Source organism: Triticum urartu, chromosome 7A (assembly GCF_056163025.1).
Source record: "Triticum urartu cultivar PI428250 chromosome 7A, HENAU_Tu73, whole genome shotgun sequence".
NCBI classification, from domain to species: Eukaryota; Viridiplantae; Streptophyta; class Magnoliopsida; order Poales; family Poaceae; genus Triticum; species Triticum urartu.
In genome coordinates, this window is record NC_141879.1 from 473069209 (window position 1) to 473090173 (window position 20965).

The following is a 20965-nucleotide window of genomic DNA, read 5'->3' on the forward strand; positions in this document are numbered from 1 at the left end:
GGAGCTTTACTCTAACAATTGAGTTAAAGCAACTCTAATGGTGTGAACACAACAACGCTTTATGTAAAAGTGGTAACCCCACTTGTGCTTAAACGATGAGTATGACCTATGATCAAATGTTCTCATTTGACTCCTAAGTCAATATACTCATATATAGATGACCTAGTCATTGCCAATTGCTTGATAGATGCTAGAATTGTTTGTGCATACTTTGCCACATATTTCATTTGCCATTTTATTGTATGAGCATGTTGGTTGCATAATTTACTCATTCGAGGACATCCACTTGTTGTTTTGATTGATTGGTTTCCTTTTCTTTTGGCTAAGTGGATGGACAAGAATGCCTAAGAACCTTCTCTAGCTATCTATGTTTTTCTCGTCTCAAACTCTATTCATGCTACATCACAAAATTTGATCAAGTCAGATTCGAACCACTCTGTGTGAGGAGCACTCGGAGTCCCCGATTCGCCATAGACTTAAACTTCCAAAACTTCTTTGTGCGTTTTGGTCAGACCGATTCACCCATTTCGGTCATACCGAGATCACTAAGTCGATCTAGGTTTTCAACCTCGGTGCAACCGATTCGAAACTTTCGGTCACACCAAGTTTCAGTAACTGCTTGTAGTTATGAATCTCGGTGCCACCGAGTTGTTCCACTCGGTCACACCGACAGGGTCGGGCTATATATACCCATGGGTCAAATTTTGGAAAACTTTCTGAACCTCCTCGACCCGCGCTTAGCCCGCTCTACCTCCAGGGTCTCCGGATCGTCTTCCTCGTTGCCAGCCACCTCCTACCGCTGGTCTCCGCCGCCGTCAACGGGAATCATCCCCGTTGTTGCCGCCGTAGCGAGTTCTCCGCCGAACTAGGCTATGAACTCGATCACTGTGCTATCCCTATCTGATTCCTAGCACATTGTGTTCACCATGTATCTTGCCACGATTGAGATCATTCTTATCCAGTCAAAACACTCTGTAGTTTAGTCGTGAATTGAAAATTTAGGTTAGGTTTCTGCTGAAACCATCTCGGACCCACCGAGTTGTGGAACTCGGTACCACCGATTCGGCTCAGGCCATTGCACATGTAATTTTCGGTCTGACCGAGAATTGCAAATCAGTGTGACCGAGTTCAGGACTTTGTGAAACCCTAGCAGTCTCGGTGCCACCGAACTGTGACTCGGTCTGACTGAGTTCACTAGTTTAGGTTCCAACAGCTGCTTCGGTATCACCGAGTTTACAAATCGGTTGATCCAAAATGCTTTCTGTGGAAAACTAAAACTAAGTTTTTGACTCATTCTTTTGCAAAAACCTCTGCATTTTGTGATGCTTATCCACTCTATCTCATCTATATCTATTCACAGGGTCTGCTGTCAGTGTTAGCAATATGTTTGATCAAAGTGATAGCCAGAACAGGTCAGAGGAGCAGGTTCACCTGAGTGAGGGCACTAGTCCCTCTAGCAGTTCAGATGATGGTAGCAGGAGCACCCCAAGCAACTTACCCAAAGCTGCCACCAGGGCCAGAAAGAAGAAGACATCTGAATCTGAGGATGAAGACTATGTGGCAGTTGAGGATGAGGCCACTTCCAAGAAGAAAGTGGTTAAGAAGGAATATAGCACTGCTGCTGCCACCAAGCCAGGCATGAAGCAAAAGGTTCCTGCAAAGAGAATTCCAATGTCTAAGGCCAGAGCATCTACTCAAGTCCCTTTGGAATCTAAACCCAAAGAGGCTGCTGCAGAAGGGAAGAAGAGGAAGGAGAGGGTCAAAAGACCACTGCTAGAGTGCTTGGGAGATCCTCAATCATGAGATATTCTGAAGAGGAAGAGGAAGAAGATGCTGCACCAGCACCCAAAGCTTAGAAGCTTATGGGTGATGCCATCAGGGCAGGGGCTGTTCCATCTAAGCCTAAGACTGCTCCAAAGGCTGCTGCTCCAGCTCCAAGGCCAAAACCAAAGAGGAGCACCAGGAACATCCCTGTTGAGGAAAATAACAAGGACCCAGTGCCTGAAGCTGAAATGGAAGAAGAAGATGATGAGTCACATGTCTTGAGGAAGCTGAAGCCAAAAATCCCAGATCACAATGATGCTCATACAGTTACTGAGAATATGAAGATCAGGAAGGACTCAGGTCTGAGGCTATGGAGAGAATCAGATCCATATGTCACCAGGAGGAGGACTGCTGTGGATTACAGGTTCCATACAAAGGAACAACAGGACTTCTATGAGACAGTGTTGCTTGACAAGAAGCCCATAGTGTGTGACATGAGATGGGTCGACTGGGACTACATCAAGGAGAATGAGGATCACTATCCAGGTGTACATGACAGTTTCAAGGCTTGTGGAGTCGATGAGTTTGTGGCTCAGAAGCTCACAAAATGGAATGATGAGCTCATCATGCAGTTCTACTCCACAGCTCATTTCTACCTAGATGGAAGGATTGTCTGGATGTCTGAAGGTACGAGGTACCAGTCCACGGTTGCTGAATGGGCGAAGTTGATCAATGTCCCAAAAGAGAGTGAAGATGACTTGGATGTCTATGCCAATAGGAAGAAGGATCACAACACAATGGCACACATGTACAAGGAGATCCCAGATGCTGCTCTTGAGACACATATGTCTATGCCAACAGGAAGAAGGATCACAACACAACGGCACAAATGTACAAGGAGATCCCAGATGCTGCTCTTGAGACACATAAGTTTGGATCTGTACATTACCTTCTGTCAGGCTTGCCAACCATTAACTGGATCCTCAGGCACAGTCTCTTGCCAAAGTCAGGTGATCACAAGATGATCAGAGGCCATGCAATTAACTTGCTTCACATCTTTGATGTCCCACAGAAGTTCAAAGTCATGAGCCTAATAGTTTAAACTATCAAGAGAACAGCTGCAGATCAGAAGAGGAGTTGTGGGTATGCCCCACAGATCCAGGAGCTAATCAACTCCAAGATGGGCACTAGTACATATCTGCTGGACAAGGAGCACATGCCTATCTATCCAGACTTCAAGGACAACACCGTGGTTATGAATGAGGATGAACCATCTTCTGTGCACGCACAAGCCAAGAAGCAGAAGGAAAAAAGCTGAAAAGGCTGCAAGGATGCCAACTACTGAAGAAGCATCTCAGTATCTCCTGAAGAGAAAGCAAGATCAGCTTGGTTACCTGATTGCATCCACTCTGAGGATTGAGAAGGGACTGGCCACCCTGACTCAAAACCAGGAGAGCTTGGAAAGAATCGTGGAGCAAATATTCTATGACTTGGATGTGAAGGTAACTGAGATTCAGTCTGTTGTGGAGCAACTTCAAGATGATATGCAAGAGAGGAAGGGCAAGACAACCACTGATGCATTTGCCAGAGTGCCTAGAGCTCAGAGGTCTGCTGCAGTGCCTGTTCCAGACACCAGAGCCACATCATCTGCACCAGCTACAGCTTCAGTGCCACCAGCTCCAGCACCTACTCCATCAGCTCCACCTACTTCGACTGAAGCCTTCGTTCTTGGAGTTATCTAGACACCACCACCTGAAGACCAAGCCCGAGAGATGATTTAGTGCCATGCATTTTCTAGGAACTTTTTGGTAACTTGTTGCCAAAGGGGGAGAAAAATGTATAGATAATAGGCTTCGAGAGAGAGCGTTGCTTTTTATTCTCTCTTGCTTTGGTGGTTGAACTTTATTTGCTTTGTTTGTTTGAGATACTTTTTATCTATGTGATACTTGGATGATCATGTGTTTGATATATGCTACGTTAATGCTTGTTGGATGACATTATCTTTTTATCCCTATATAATCATTCACTTTGCTTGGTGATGAGTGCATGCATTTAATTATTATCATTTTGAGTGCTCCACCAAGATGTATGTGACATGGAAGAGTAACCCATGAGCCTAACTCTTTGTGCATTTGCAGTCCAAAGCAACCATAAACTACGAAAAATTTAGGGGGAGCTCTTGCTTTTCACATACTTCTCAAAGCGACAATGTTTTTCACTCTTATTATCATTTGTCGAAGCTTTGATCTATATGTTGTCATCAATTACCAAAAATGGGGAGATTGAAAGTGCAACTATCCCTAGGTGGTTTTGGTAATTCCTAACAACATATAGCTCATGGAGCTAATGCTATTCCAAGATTAATATTTCAGGAAAATCTCAATGAATGGCATGGCATGGATGAGGAATGTGGACCCCTCAAAATATTAAGGACAAAAAGACTGCCTCAAGCTCAAAGCTCAATACTCTACATTTTATATTTTAGTGATCCAAGATCACATTGAGTCCATAGGAAAAGCCAATACTATCAAGGAGGGATGAGGTGTTGCTTAATGGCTTGCTTGCTTCATAGTGCTTAGTGATATGCTCCAAAACCCTCAACTACCTTCCCACATCCACATATGACCTAAACCAAAAGTCAAACTCGGCCCTACCGATTCTTTCTATCCGGCGCTACCGAGTTTCAAATGTCATAGCCACTGCCACAAACCCTAGGCAAATCGGTCTCACTGATAGGGATTTTGGTCACACCGAGATGGGGTTGTAATATCTCTGTTTCCCTTCGTAACGTTTCGGTCCTACCAAGATGAGCGATCCATCCCACCGAGATTGCAATGTAAACTCTCTATTTCTCTTTCGTAACATTTCGGTCCCACCAAAATGAGCGATCGGTCCCACCGAGTTTACCTGACCAACTCTCTGGTTAGCTTATTACCAAAATCGGTCCCACCGAGTTTGTGTAATTGGTCACACCGAGATTACGTTATGCCCTAACCCTAACCATATCGGTCCTACCGAGTTGCATCTCAGTCCCACCGAAAATCCTAACGGTCACTAGGTTTGCTAAATCGGGCCGACCGAGTTTTTCACTTCGGTCTCACCGAGATTGGTAAATTGTGTGTAACAGTTAGTTTTTGTGTGGACGCTATATATACCCCTCCACCCACTCTTCATTCGAAGAGAGAGCCATCAGAACATACCTACACTTCCAATATACATTTCCTGAGAGAGAACCACCTACTCATGTGTTGAGGCCAAGATATTCCATTCCTACTATATGAATCTTGATCTCTAGCCTTCTCCAAGTTGCTTTCCACTCAAACCTTCTTTCCACCAAATCCATATTCTGTGAGAGAGAGTTGAGTGTTGGGGAGACTATCATTTGAAGCACAAGAGCAAGGAGTTCATCATCAACACACCATTTGTTACTTCTTGGAGAGTGGTGTCTCCTAGATTGGCTAGCTGTCACTTGGGAGCCTCCGACAAAGATTGTGGAGTTGAACCAAGTAGTTTGTAAGGGCAAGGAGATCGCCTACTTCATGAAGATCTACCGCTAGTGAGGCAAGTCCTTCGTGGGCGATGGCCATGATGGGATAGACAAGGTTGCTTCTTCGTGGACCCTTCGTGGTTGGAGCCCTCCGTGGACTCGCGCAACCGTTACCCTCCGTGGGTTGAAGTCTCCATCAACGTGGATGTACGATAGCACCACCTATCGGAACCACGACAAAAACATCCGTGTCTCCAATTGCATTTGAATTCTCCAAACCATTCCCTTTACATTCTTGCAAGTTGCATGCTTTACTTTCCGCTGCTCATAGACTCTTTGCATGGTTGCTTGAATTGTGTTAAGATTGCTTGACTTGTGCTAAGATAGCTAAAATCTGCCAAAGACTAAAATTGGGAAAAGGATAGATTTTTATTTGGTCAAGTAGTCTAATCACCCCCCCCTCTAGACATACTTTCGATCCTACGGGAGGTAGTAGCACATAGCCGCTATCTACGCAACGACACAACTGTCGGCCGGCTTGTAGGAGACCATTTCATGCGTGTTCAACGGTCATGTGGTTGCTTGCGGTTGAGGCGGCCGCGGCGCGCTCTGCTCGTATCCCGCCACGTGTGCTCTGCTCTCGCATCCCTCCGAGTGCTCTACCCTTGTCCCTCCACGCGTGCTGCCAGTGTTTGGGGCCGACGCACGATCACGCACGTTTGTCTGGATGTGGTTGTGCCGGGCATGGCACGATGATGCAGTTACCCGCTGCAAAAACTGCAATGCTGACGCGCCGAGAATCCAAGCCGCCCGACCCCCTTTTATTCCTGTGGCCATTTACCTTCATCCCTCGTCTCACACGACACAATAAGGACACCCACGAGGACACATACAGAGAGGACATCCAACGGTTCCAATGGCGCTCCTCGTGGTTCCAATGGCGCTCCCAGCGGCCGACGACGACAATGGCGGGCAGTTCACCATGCAACACGTCATGGACACCCATGTGAGGGGGAAGGCTCTCTCGGCGGTGTACACGAACGATCCGGTATCGACGGAGAGCTCCATCCAAACTATGGAGCAGTTCCTTGCCGAGGACAAGTACCAAGTGGTCGGCTTCGACCTTGAGTACACCATGGGTCGTGCTGGGCATGATCAGAAGGTTGTCGTTGCCCGGTTGTGCGTGCGACATGACATCCTCGTCTACCACTACCACCTGGGCACAAGGCCTTGCGAGCATTTCTCCCGGTTTATTAACAACTCCGAATAGTTTCGCTACGATGGACACCACCAACGATCTAAAAGCGCTCAAGGTTTCGGGCTTGAAATGCTCGAATCTTGTCAACATCCAGGACCACTACAAGGTTTGGGGGAGCGACAACAACAAACTAAACTCCCTGGTTGACCTTGCCTCGGCCATCATTGACCCCTACTATGCGAAGATGAAGGAAGAGAGGAAGAAGGACAAGAACGCCCGGCACAGTGTTGATCATGAGAGACTCGATGAACAACACGTCAAGTACGCAGCAAAGGACACGTACACAAGCTACGAGATGTACAGGTGGATTGTTGACATGAGGAATTGTCTTCTTCCTACCCCAGACAAGGGATCGAGCCACATAGCAGTGGCGGGAGCGTCACAAGAAGTAGATGACTAGACGATCGTTTCTCCTACTTTAGAATGCATGCAATTGTTTATTGAGGTGTGTGCGAATGATCTGTATAGTAACTTATGTAATTGGATGTTTATTTCTGTTATATATTTTTACATGTTATTCTTCTGTAGATAGAGCAAATCACATAGCTTATTAGAAGCAATCATCTGTGTTATTATTGGTCTTCGCACACATTTCTGATTACGGACCTATTTTCCGCATATAACACACATCTTGTTCAGTTGAACCGTTTCCATTGTGTTGCCTAATCACACATAGTTCATCCTAGTGAACCGTATGCTGTATATTGCACACACCTTCATCTGGGTGCCCATTTCTTTTGTTCCTCCTCATTCCAAATAGTTAATTGAACTAAACCGTATGCCCTGCATTGCAAACGCAACTAAAATCTGAACCGTGTTTGATGCATCCATCATCACAAACATTTTGCACCTTTTTTGATGGTTTTTTACATCACTGTTTGGGATTATGGCATCGCACACAGTTTCGTCGAAGGGTCTCTGATCGTAGTGTCGCATTTGGACCATCCTGAAGTAGTGATGGCATGTGTGGCCGAGCAGTCAGCGGGGGGATATGGTATGCGCGAGCTACCAAGGAAGATGGCACGGGCGGGTGAGCAGTGAGCGGGGGGGAATGGTGTGCGGCCGACGATGGGGAAGAGAGGAGGAAGAAGAGTGAAAGTCGGGGAAGAAAGTGCATTAAATCTCAATTCTACTAGTACTACTACCAGGATATACCGTCCTTCGGAGTGTAAATAGTTACGTCGATGACATGTGGGTCTACCTCAAGAGGGCCCATATGTCAGTTAATGGAGGAGAGAGGTGCATAGGCGTAATTGCCGAAGCGTGCTCCACTGGCAAACATGATGGCGGTACTGGGTAAGGCTGATTTAGTAACACCAACACGCTGGTTCAACTTATTAATTAAGTGTCCCATCTGCTGCAGCGTGTATTGTCACTTCACTGTGAAGACTAGTTGAATAGTTATATCTGACCGAGATGGGGAATAACGGATCGCGAAGACTTCCTATCTACAGTATCCCTATGCCTGTACACTCATCCTGTCCAACAAGATGAAACATTGGCCAAGGCACCCGACGCCAATAATGTAGGAGTACTAGTACTACCTCCTTTCCGGTTTATAGGGATCAATTCAAAAATCTCATCAACCAAGGTAGATGATGAGTGGTGAATAATTTTTGTAGTTTGCAAAAACACTCAATTAATGCACTCGTTTTCCTCAAAAAATTATGTTTACCAATGCATTAATTTTGTGTCAAATTTTGACCATCTACTCCCTCCATCCAGATGAATAAGTTATCTTTGGTTGTGGACCGTGACCAAGGAGGGAAAAACAAGAGAACTTAGGAGTAATGTTTATTTGCTAATTAATATGTCGTTCACCAAAAATCATATCATTGGATTCGTATTTGAACATAGTTTTTAATGGTATAGTTTTTTATGACATGCATTGACACTTTGTTAGTTAAATTTGCGGTCAAAATTTTACACTAAGTACGAAGGGGGCCATTAAACCAGGACGGAGGTTTATATACAGGTCAATAAAAAAATCATCAACCAATGTAGTAGTAAATGATGAGTGCCCAAAGATTTTTTTTGAAAGTACTCAATAATGGGCTCGTTTTCCTCAAGAAAATTGTGTTTACGAATGTATTAATTGGAATGCATGCGTGAGGAACAAATGACCAGAACTTTTACACGCATTGGTGAGTTATCTCTTAATTCTTGCATGCAACGTTTTAATGAAGCTTGAAATATGAACATGTCAATGGGAGGGAGTAAAAGCCTCATGCATGCATGCATGCAACATGCAACACTCACACATACACATGGACGCACGCAACACTCACGCACCCATGCGGCACACAGCACACGACGCAAACACACACGCTCATGCTCAAGTGCTCAACCTACTCCCTACGTCCGTGAAAGACTGTACATTTAGACATTTACACATTGACCAGGGCATAATTAACGCCCAAAAGTAGCAGACTTATGTGTGCATGTGACCATTGAGAGAAGAAGATTAAATGAAGGTTGATGCATGCTATAATTAATGATAGACATGTAGCTATAATTAAGGATAGACATGTAGCCTATAGCTAGAGCACAAGTTGGTGCATTAGTCAATCAATACCAATTTAGATTAAAGGCTAAATGCATTGGAAGTGTAGATGTACAGTCTTTGTTTTTTAGCCGATGTACACTCTTTGTTGGAAGACCGAGGGAGTACATGTGCATGCACTCACATACATAGCCAGGGTGGTTCGCGCGCAAGGGTTGGACTCCTGTCACGCTTGCGTAAAGTTTTGTTTAACTAATTTCTTTCCTCTGCCAACTAACAGGTGGGACCCAGAAACCAGGTGAAAATTTAACCAGTCAACGAAGTGCCACGTCGACTATGTGGTCGGTCAGTAGGGTGCAATACGGTGCTCTACGATGAGCTAGTGATCGTAGAATCACCGCAAAACTATATAGTGACCGTAAAGAGCGTATTGTTACATACGTTGACCGCCAATGTATTTTTTCTCGTTTCAAATTAAGCCATATTAACCGAAAAGGACGCAGTATGGACTAGTATTAGTATTGCTTTGATGTGTCCCATCAACTCGCCGAACGAGGAGAAGCTTGCTTAGAGCATGGCTAATAGAGGAGCCGGCAATGGGCTCTATATACTAGTGCCATGTCACCAATAGTCTTCAAAGAAAAAGTTTGATATAATAGGGTTGGCTATAGAGGAGCGGCTCATCGTCTATAGTAATTAATTTTTGCATGCATGAAGAAGGAGGGAGACACACCTGATTGGAGGGGAGAACCAGTGCCAGCTTTTAAGGGCTACATGCAGCTCCTTTCTCTCGTACATTGCGCTACAGTCGGGCGATTAGCGAAGCGCCGGCTACACTCTCTTTCCTCCCTTCTCTCTCTTCCAGATGGGAATTCGCAGACTTGGAATGGCTTATATCCTGCTGACTAGGACCTAGTATACTTGTTCTTAATACGCCTCTCCCTCGCCCACGCGCGCGGTGGCTCGCAGGACGAGAAGAGGGTTTTGACTACAGTGCCCTGTCCCTCTCCCTCTGCCTCGCTCTCTCCCTTGCAGTGGACGTGCAGTAGTTCAATCGGTGTCAGATTGCCTGAAGCATCTTGTACTATAGTATCATCATTGTTGGACCTTCCGAAGAGGCGGAGAGCCAAGTGCAAGGTTCACACGAGTATGAACTGTTGAACCTCCCGAAGAGGAGCCAAGTGCAAGGTTTTATAGGTGTTGTTGTCCTAGTAGGAGTGTACTACAACTATGTATGATGCCGCCACGTCACCTATATCCGAAGCTGTGCCACCTTTTTTTCTCAAAGAGCGCGTTGGAGCCTATGCAACAACCACACAAGTTGCACGTACACATAACACATTTACTAGTAAAAAATTCTAAAGGACAAATGCTAGTATGCCACACAAGTTCATCTCAACTTCATGTGATAAAATTGTGCACAACTAGTCTACATATATTCACAACGCTACCGTTCACAATTTACCATACTCCACTTACACGTTATAGATGGGCTACATGTCCTCCTCCAGGTTCCAGTCCCAGGTGTTCTTCATGGATGGCATGATCCATAGCGGTGGGCAACGAGAATCATTATCGCAGCTTTCTAGTCCGGTTCCACACGATGGAGACTCATCCAAGCTGAAGCGGCATAAATCAGGGATAGCGTGTCCCAGCATGTCGTTCATCCGGCGGCGCGCACTGAAGACACAACCAGGCTTCATGAACGTAGTCCTTCGGTGTCGTGCACGGAAGGTGGCATCCGCTTCACAATGGGGTAGCTATCCCCAATGAAAAGCGAGTACTCTCCAAGAGTGTTCCTTGGCACCCACGTAGCATCACGGGGGTCGAACTCGGCGCCGTTCATCTGGTACACGCGGCATCTCAGATCTGCACACATGGTGACGTACATAGTCAAGGTCCATGCATAATAATGTTGTGCTCAAATATGGCGGTCAGTAATACTGCGCAGCAAATAGTACTACTCCGGTATAGAGGAAGTAAAATAAATAGCTTATTATTATATATAGCCACTCTTGGCTACATGGATGAGATAGTAAGACATGGAAAAACAAAAATGGTGGGAGCTAGTGGGTTCAAGTCTTCAAGGGCCTAGCTAGCTATACGCGTCCTCCAAGGTAAAAAGTACTCCTACTAGTACTAGTAAGTAGTACAACAATGAAAGAGAAGGCGAGACGGTTAAAAAATATAATACTAAATGGCATACCTGGGTAGATGGTGACTGTCTGGTCGTGGTAGATTGTGTGACCAATGTGCACATCAGTGGTACCATGGGTAACGACTGCTAAGATAGTTGATCCCAATATGCCAAAGTCATCTACAAGGTTCCAGGTTAGACCGAATCGCAGATGCAAATGAACATCCAGGATCTGCGATCTTATTTTGATCGGGGGATGACTGGTCCCTACAAAATAATGGAGTGTCGTTAGGGATGCAAATGATGGTTTGTGCATTCCATTTGAAATCTCTCGTACCGTAGGATGGCAACCAGATGAGACAAGTCCCCTGGCTTGTCACCGCGAAGATGTGGCCTAGATGGCGCATGGCATCTTCGAACGTGTAGGGGTACAAACCTGCCGTGGCCAACATGCGCCAGCCTCTGCCATTACTGCCTCTTGCATTGATGGCAATCCTTATGTAAAACACCGCAATGAGATAGTAATCGTCGTAGCCACGTTGCTTTGTCGGTGGGTCCGCAATTGCTATCTTCTTCCATCTCATGTAGGCATCATCATACGTATTCAAGACCAGCCAGTCTGGAAGGCCGATCCCAATGGTGGAGAAGGGATCTATGGGAATGACCGCACTGTTGTGGATGTTGTGCAAAATGATGGTGGTATCCGGCCGGAGGTATGCAAGCCAATCTTCGTTGGCACCGACCCAGACCTATATATAAGATGATGGGCAGCGAAGAAATTACGGGATGTAAATGGAATAACTAAGTACTACATGATCAAACTCCATGACTGGCCTGCTCATCGGACAAAATCTGACTACCTCTCAACGTCGGCAACTCTAGCGGAGTCAATGTGCAACCATGGCCAAGGAGCGGTGGACTGTTCAAAGGATTGTCCCATAGAAGAACCTTCTCCTCGAGGATGCATGGAAGACCAACAAGCATGGCCTTTTTCCCAAGCCTGTTTAAGCATCGTCTTGAAAAAGTTTGTGCAGGAAGCTCCGAGTCTGGCGGTGGTGAGGACGTCGGAAGGGCGTGCGATTTCTCCCAAAGGATCATTGAGGGAGTCCTGGATTAGGGGGTCTCCGGACAGCCAGACTATATCCTTTGGCCGGACTGTTGGACTATGAAGATACGAGATTGAAGACTTCATCCCGTGTCCGGATGGGACTCTACTTGGCGTGGAAGGCAAGCTAGGCAATATGGATATGTATATCTCCTCCTTTGTAACCGACCTTGTGTAACCCTAGCCTCCTCCGGTGTCTATATAAACCGAAGGGTTTTAGTCCGTAGGACAACATACAATCATACCATAGGCTAGCGTTTAGGGTTTAGCCTCTCCGGTCTCGTGGTAGATCAACTCTTGTACTACTCATATTATCAAGAATAATCAAGCAGGACGTAGGGTTTTACCTCCATCAAGAGGGCCCGAACCTGGGTAAAACATCGTGTCCCCTGCCTCCTGTTACCATCCAACTTAGACGCACAGTTCGGGACCCCCTACCCGAGATCCGCCGGTTTTGACACCTACATTGGTGCTTTCATTGAGAGTTCCTCTGTGTCGTCACCGTTAGGCTTGATGGCTCCTTCGATCATCGATAGCGATTCAGTCCAGGGGGAGACTTTTCTCCCCGGACAGATCTTTGTATTCGGCGGCTTCGCACTACGGGCCAACCCGCTTGGCCATCTGGAGCAGATCGAGAGTTACGCCCTTGGCCACCAGGCCAGGTTTGGAAGCTTAAACTACACGACCGACATCCGCAGAGACTTGATCTTCGACGGATTCTAGCCCCTGCCGAGTGCGCCGCACGGTCACGATGAGCATGATTTAGCTCTACCATCTGACAGTGTTCAGGAGACCGCACCGGCAACCACTCCGACCCTCAATTCAGAGCCAAATGCGCCATCCATGGACGGGTGGATAGACCCCGGCACGGAGGGTGTATTCTCAGCGGCGATCGAGCCGAATATCGACCTTACCCTTCATGGGAGCCGTGACGCCGAACTACCAGGTTCTTCCCCGGCCACGGACTCCGAACCGCCTACGCCCGTGCCTATCGAATCCGACTGGGCGCCGATCATGGAGTTCACCACCGCGGATATCTTTCAGCACTCGCCCTTTGGTGACATACTGAACTCATTAAGTTCTCTTCCCTGTCAGGAGAGTCTGGGCCGAACTATGTTCGGCAGGATTGGGATGCAGATGACGAAGAAAATCGCTGCCCACCCACCACCCACTTAGTAGCCACTGTCGACGATTTGACCGAAATGCTTGACTTCGACTCCGAAGACATCGACGGTATGGACGATGATGCAGGAGACGAACAGGAACCACTGCCCACAGGGCACTGGACGCCCACTTCATCATATGATGTATACATGGTGGACAAACCTAAAGAAAACGACGACGAGGAACGGAAGGACGCAGCGAAGGGTTGTTCCCTCGAGAAGCAGTCAAAGCGGCGGCGTAGGCGCCGCTCCAAATCCCGCCTCGGCAGAAACAACGATCATGTAGACCCAGGGTTAGAGCAGGGTGAACCATCGCCCGACCACGGCAACACGGAGAATCAAACCGAACAACCCGACTCCGTCGAAGATAATAGTCCGGACGACATCACACCGGACAGGCACCCGGAGCAACAGACCCATCAAAGGCTTGTTGGCACTGCGAGGAGTCTGAAAAAGCAGAAGCAAAGGCTCAAGGCTGCACAAGACACACTCAGAATCGGATGGAGTGAAGTACTCAACACTACAGCGAAGTACGGCGGTGATCGCCACACCAAGAGCTACCTGAAGCGAAAGTTGCTACCTGAATTCGATGAGGAGGCCTTAGATCCCCCGCAATTAAAAAGCAAAATGGCCATCCGGTCAGATAGACGACCTCGTGACCAACATAGAGCGGCAAACGACACCGCACATAAACCAGTACGCGATCCACGCGAGGGCTCACATCAAAAGGACGGCGCAACCAGATCCATATACGGGCCACGCAAGCGCACTCCAGCATGCAATGCAACACAAAAAACATCCGAACACCACGGTACACCCGAATACAGGGGTGCCGCACACCTCCTATGTTTCACCGATGAGGTGCTGGACCATGAATTTCCAGAGGGATTCAAACTCATAAACATAGAGGCGTATGACGGAACGATAGACCCTGGGGTCTGGATTGAGGACTACATCCTCCATATCCACATGGCTCGAGGAGACGATATCCACGCCATCAAGTACTTACCCCTCAAGCTCAAAGGGCCAGCTCGACACTGGCTTAAAAGCCTCCCCAAAAATTCCATTGGAAGCTAGGAAGAGCTCGAAGACGCTTTTCGGGCAAATTTTCAAGGGACTTATGTCCGACCACCGGATGCAGACGATTTGAGTCATATAACTCAACAGCCCGGAGAGTCAGCCCGAAAGCTTTGGAACAGGTTCCTCACTAAAAAGAACCAAATAGTCGACTGTCTGGATGCAAAAGCCTTAGCAGCTTTCAAGCACAGTGTTTGAGATGAATGGCTTGCCAGACACCTCGGCCAAGAAAAGCCGAGAACAATGGCACCATTAACAAGCCTCATGACCCGCTTTTGCGCGGGCGAGGACAGCCGGTTGGCCCGATGCAGCACCAGCGACCCAAGTACATCCAAAGTCAGGGACGGAAACGGGAAATCATGACACAGCAAAAACAAGCGCCGGAATAAAGAAGATAGCCCGAAGAGCACGGCGGTAAACGCCGGATTCAAAAGCTCTCGGCCAGGTCAGCAAAAGCTGCCCTCCAAAGGCAACAGAGACGAACTGTCTAGCCTAAACAAGATTCTGGACCAAATATGTCAGATCCATAGCACCGCCAATAAAACCTGCAAATCATACCCATAAAGAATGTTGGGTCTTCAAGCAGTCCGGCAAGCTCAACGCCGAACACAAGGGGCAGGATACACCAAGCGAAGACGACGACGAGCCTCGCAAGCAAAGCACTGGGGAACAAAAGAAATTCCCACCAGAAGTTAAAACAGTAAACGTGTTACACGTGACAAAGGGGAGAAACAAAGCGGCACTCCTAGAGACACATGTCCCAGGGCCTATCACAGCGGAGTTCTGCCACTGGTCGTCCCAACCGATCACCTTCGACCATCGGGAGTACTCGGCAAGTATCCGGCATGCAGGATGGGCTGCCTTGGTGTTAGACCCGATAATTGACGGATACCACTTCACACGAGTCCTGATGGACGGCGGCAGTAGTTTAAACCTGATATATCAAGACACAGTCCGCAAAATGGGGATAGACCCAACAAAAATTAGCCATAGCAATACTACCTTTAAAGGAGTAACGCCAGGCCCAGAAGCCCATTCCACGGGCTCCCTGCTACTAGAGGTTATATTCGGCTTCCCCGATAACTTCCGCAGCGAAAATTTAACCTTCCACATCGCTCCGTTCCAAAGTGGCTATCAAGCACTACTCGAACGCGAAGCTTTTGCTCGCTTTAACGCAATACCGCATTACGCTTCCCTCATGCTTAAGATGCCCGGTCCACGTGGCATCATTATAGTAAATGGAAATATTGAGCGCTCCTTGCGCGTGAAAGACCGTGCGGCTGCCTTGGCAGCCGCACACTAAACGGCCTCACCAACTAAAGCATCTGACAGGTCGTTAAGACCACGGACACGGTTGGACGAGTCCGGTGCAGCTATATGTAATTGATATAGGTTTCATGGCAATACCCCTATTATAGTGCAAGGGGCTCAACGCACGCGCACAAGTGGCAATTAGGCTCAACTTTACTCATTTCGAACTATATATTGTTCATTTAGTATAACTTACCTTTTGCACGACAACTTTTCAATTAAGTTCCTCTCTTTTTCAGATGACCATCGTGCTACACCCGTCCAGAATACAACACAATGGGGACACAGGCATAGACGTGTAGCAGGGACCCGTTCCAAGGATTCTTTTTAGATTAAGACCCTGCATAAACCTTTTTTACTATCTCTTGTTGATACACGTCCCTCGGATTCTCGGTACAATTGAGAAGGATGCTGGCATATTGGCTTGTGGCCACGTCAGAATATTGCACGTACCTGGACACCAGGGGCTTATTACAAAGGGCACTATTTAGGCCCGGTTTACATCATAAAGACCGAATACCTTAGGGAGTGTTCGGCGTCACGAGTTTGGCCTTGTATGCATCAGCTCCGAATCATGTTTTTGGTCAAATGTTGGGTCTGCCCAGCTCCTGTGTTTTGCTGCCTTACGTTCCGCTCTATCGGCTAAGGCGGCACCAGGAGAACTACTGCGATTGTGCCCTGGTTCATCCAGACGAGCACCTCAGTAGAGAAAGCAGGAAAACTGACTGTCATGATATAGCGTGAGACTGGTCAACCACTCGATGACCTAGCAGAATCTTCAGGATTCCTCCACTTTAACGAAGGGTCGTTTCTCGGCCAGGCATGTACGCACCCCGAATTCGGATGAGTGCGGAGCCACCAGGGGCTATATAGTAGCCCCACTGTCAAACTCCTCTGGCTAAGTGAAAGTGTTAAAGCATTATAGTCCGTTTGCCTAGTTTGATGCGCTATCACCTCCTTAATGGACCAAGACGTTGGATCAAGTGTGAACATGCGTCTTCTGCAAACACCCCCGCATTATATTTGTGGGGGCTGAAGCTGACGACTGCAATCTTTCAGGTTATATACATATATACATAAACGGCCGCACAGGAGGCATCATAACACTTTTGGGCAAAAGTATAAATACAGCCTTGATAAATTCAATAAAACATTGTTTTTACAATGGGAATACATGTCACTCAAACATAATATTCTTCGAGCACTGAGCCTCTATTGAACGAGCGCCTTCAAGAACTTCTTCAAAGTAGTGCTCGGCAGCCACTCGGCCTATGGCCGAACCCTGTGTTGCAACAGTGGTGGCATCCATCTCCGCCCAGTATGTTTTGACATGGGCAAGGGCCATCGGCGAACCTTCTATGCACGCCGACCTCTTCATAGCATCGATGCATGGCACAGCGCCAAGGAATTGTTGCACTAAGCTAAAGTAGCTATTCGGCCTTGGCCCTCCTGGCCACAAATGATCCACAATGGACCTCATGGCCAGTCCGTATAATCTGTGGAGCTCGGCCCAACCGGTCAATCGCTCATTCAGCAGAAGCGGACGGACTGGAGCGTGAAACTATGACCAGAACAGCTTCTCCACTTCAGGACCTTTCTGATCCTTGAAGTACTTGGCGGCATCAGCAGCGCTGGCTGCCAAATCCATGTATGCGTCCGCAGAACTCCATAGCCGGTCCAGAGGAGCATACCGCGGATCTCCGAACTTAGTCCGCAACAAGAAAGGCTTCCCATACATGATATCTGCAGCCTGATTCAGCTCCTCCTTCGTCGCCCTAATTTTGGAGCGGGCTTCCTTGGCAGCCACCGGAGCCTTCTCCAGGTCCGTCGCTTTCGCCCGGTTTTCCTCTTCAAGAAGCCGGTAACGGTCAGCAGCATCTTTTAACTCCATGGCCATCTTGGCAATTTTTTCTTTGCTCTCGCAATGTGCGGCCTGTTCGGCCCTTAAATCTTCGGCCGCCTGTAAAGCGGCCGCATTGCTACTCCTGGCTTGCTCCTTGGCTCGGGCAAGCTCCGCCTGAAGGGTCTCCACGATGGCCGCTCCATCTGCAGTCACAAACATATTAAAGATACTGGCATCAGGCCGCTCTTATTATGTGACAATCGCCAGAAAAATCACTGACCCTGCGCCTCGTCAAGCCGCTTGTTGACAAGCACGATGTCGGCATCTGCTGCATTGAGCTGCCGCCTTAGTTCGGCATACCCATCAGTCCGGCTAGCCCCCGGAGCCTCCACCACCTGCACATAAAGGTAGTCTGGTTATTACCTGGGACTATGATCCTCATTTGCCGCCATTTTCGACGACAACCAGAGTCTCAGGGGCTACTATCTACACATGGCACATCTAAAAATGTGCGGTACTTTCAAAAATGTACATCATTTCACGTACCTCAAAACCCGTCAGTAGACTCATAAAGGCTTCATGCAGCCTGCTTTCAGCGGACGAAATCCTTTCAATCACCGTACCCATCAATGTGCGGTGCTCTTCTGGGATAGCCGCTTTCTCCAGCAGATCCCTCCGTACATCCGACCGCACACCAGACGGTGCTGGACTCTTTTGATTGCTCTCTTCGAGAGCCAGATACTGAGGACTTTGGGTGGCCATAGGATTGCCTTCTGGCCTTGCCGGATCAGGAGAAGCCCTCCGCGATGACACCTCAGGGTCGCCCTCTTCGTAAGGCAGTGTGGTAGGGGGAGGCATTTCTCTCTCCATAATCTCCGGAAGAAGATCCCCCGAAGACGAGCTCAGCTGAGAAGGGCTAAGATCCGAACTGCAAGATAAATACTTCGGTTATTTTTCTCAGAAGTGAGGTAGGATATCTTCACTATTAAGTACCTTTTGATTACTTACAACTCGTTAGAGGGCTGATCCCCGTGCGGACATTGTGCGGCAAGAACACCCTCCGAGGCAGGACCCTTTGGCGAAGATTTCTTCTCCCGTTTGGAAACCTTGGTCTCCGGATCTTCAGACGTAGTCCTCTTCCTTCCCCGGGGAGAGAGAATGTCAGATTCTTCCCCTTGGTTATCCTCCCTCACGGAGGCGCTCATTCCCTCGGTTGGAATAGGTAGCGATGGAGGCCCGCTTTTGCCCTCTTTATTCCCCCTTCATCTTCCTTTGAGAGCACCGGACAAGATGCTGGCTCGAGCATCTTTTCCAGCACCGGATTGTCCAAGCCTTCAGGAAGGGGGGCCGAACACGGGGTCATCTTTGCCTTTGTTATCCAGTCCTGGTCAAAGAGCGATTCTTCAGGATGATGTCATGATAAATAAAAGGACAGTGTGTTCGGCCATGGGATTACTTACTAGGGCAGCGGTGCGGTTGCTGCTCAGGCCCACGTCCTCGGTAGTGTCCGGACACTCTATTTGGGGTCCGAAGAACGATTTGTACATCTCCTCGTGCGTCATGCTGAGGAAATTCTGAATAGTGCGCGGTCCTTCCGGGTTGAACTCCCACATGCGGAGGGGCCGGCGTTTGCAAGGCTGGACTCGACGAACCAGCATAACTTGCATTACCATACCCAGACTGAAATCTCCCTCGAAGAGATCTCGGATACGGCTCTGCAGTATTGGCACATCCTTGGCTGGACCCCAGCTCAGCCCCCTGCTGATCCATGACATCAGTTGTGGTGGAGGACCCGAGCGAAAGGTGCGGGCAGCTACCCACTTGGCACTTTGGGGAGCTGTGACGTAAAACCACTCGCGTTGCCACAATCCGGACACCTCTGGAAAGGAGCCCTTTCGCCATGGAGCATCAGCAATTTTGCTTATTAGAGCACCTTCGCATGCTGCGTACTACCCCTCGGCCATCTTCGGCTTCACATCGAAGGTCTTGAGCCACAAACAGAAGTGAGGGGTAATGCGGAGGAAGGCCTCACAAACGACAATAAATGACGAGATGTGAAGAAGGGAATCCGGGGCCAGAACGTGAAAATCCAGCCCGTAATAGAACATAAGACCCCTAACAAAGGGATCCAGAGTGAGGCCTAGTCCTCGGAGGAAGTGGGAGACGAACACAACACTCTCGTTGGGTTTGGGAGTAGGGACGACCTGCCCTCGGGAAGGCAGCCTATGCGAAATTTCGGCGGTCAGATATCTGGCCTCCCTCAACTTCTTGATGTCCTCCTCCGTGACAGAGGAAGACATCCATCGGCCTTGAAGGCTGGATCCAGGCATGATTGAAGGTCCGAAGCGCCTGACCTGGGCTTTGGGTGTTAGAACTCGAGGCGGGGAAAGGATTCGATTGAGCACGGGAGGGAAAAAAGTAAAAGCCTTGTCCCTTTATAAAGAGGGTGAATAACAAGCGTCCTCCTTGTGGCCGTTTGGGACTTGCCTAAGATCTAGGAGTCCTAGGCACGGTTGGGTTACCCACGTCCGTGTTAATGAGAATCCTGTAATAAAGGGAACACGATCTCTGCTTTGACAAGACGTGTCAAGAAACCACCTTGCGTTATGTGCGGGGCTGGTTAAATAAAAACGGTTCAAATAATTATCGGGCCGTGGTGTGATGTCATGCTGCCAAAACGTGTCAGCAGATTAGATTTTTGGAAATATTATTCTCTCTATGGTGGTATGTGGAACTTATTTTGCAGGGTTGGACACTATCCTTGTATTCAAACTCTTTTGTGCTGTATTCGGAGGAGGAACCAGCCTTGCAATGTCGAAGACAACACTGCGCGCCGGACTCATCGTCATTGAAGCCTGGTTCAGGGGCTACTAAGGGAGTCCTGGATTAGGAGGTCTCCGGACAGCCAGACTATATCCTTTGGTCGGACTGTTGGACTATGAAGATACGAGATTGAAGACTTCGTCCCGTGTCCGGATGGGACTCTACTTGGCGTGGAAGGCAAGCTAGGCAATACGGATATGTATAGCTCCTCCTTTGTAACCGACCTTGTGTAACCCTAGCCTCCTCCAGTGTCTATATAAACCGGAGGGTTTTAGTCCGTAGGACAACATACAATCATACCATAGGCTAGCTTTTAGGGTTTAGCCTCTCCGATCTCATGGTAGATCAACTCTTGTACTACTCATATTATCAAGAATAATCAAGCAGGACGTAGGGTTTTACCTCCATCAAGAGGGCCCGAACCTGGGTAAAACATCGTGTCCCCTGCCTCCTATTACCATCCGCCTTAGACGTACAGTTCGGGACCCCCTACT

At 48.1% G+C, this 20965-nt stretch overlaps 1 pseudogene; it reads right to left on the reverse strand.

The window, feature by feature from the left end:
- Positions 1 to 20965, reverse strand: part of LOC147960013 (NAC domain-containing protein 75 pseudogene) — a 187524-nt pseudogene that overhangs the window by 33728 nt on the left and 132831 nt on the right.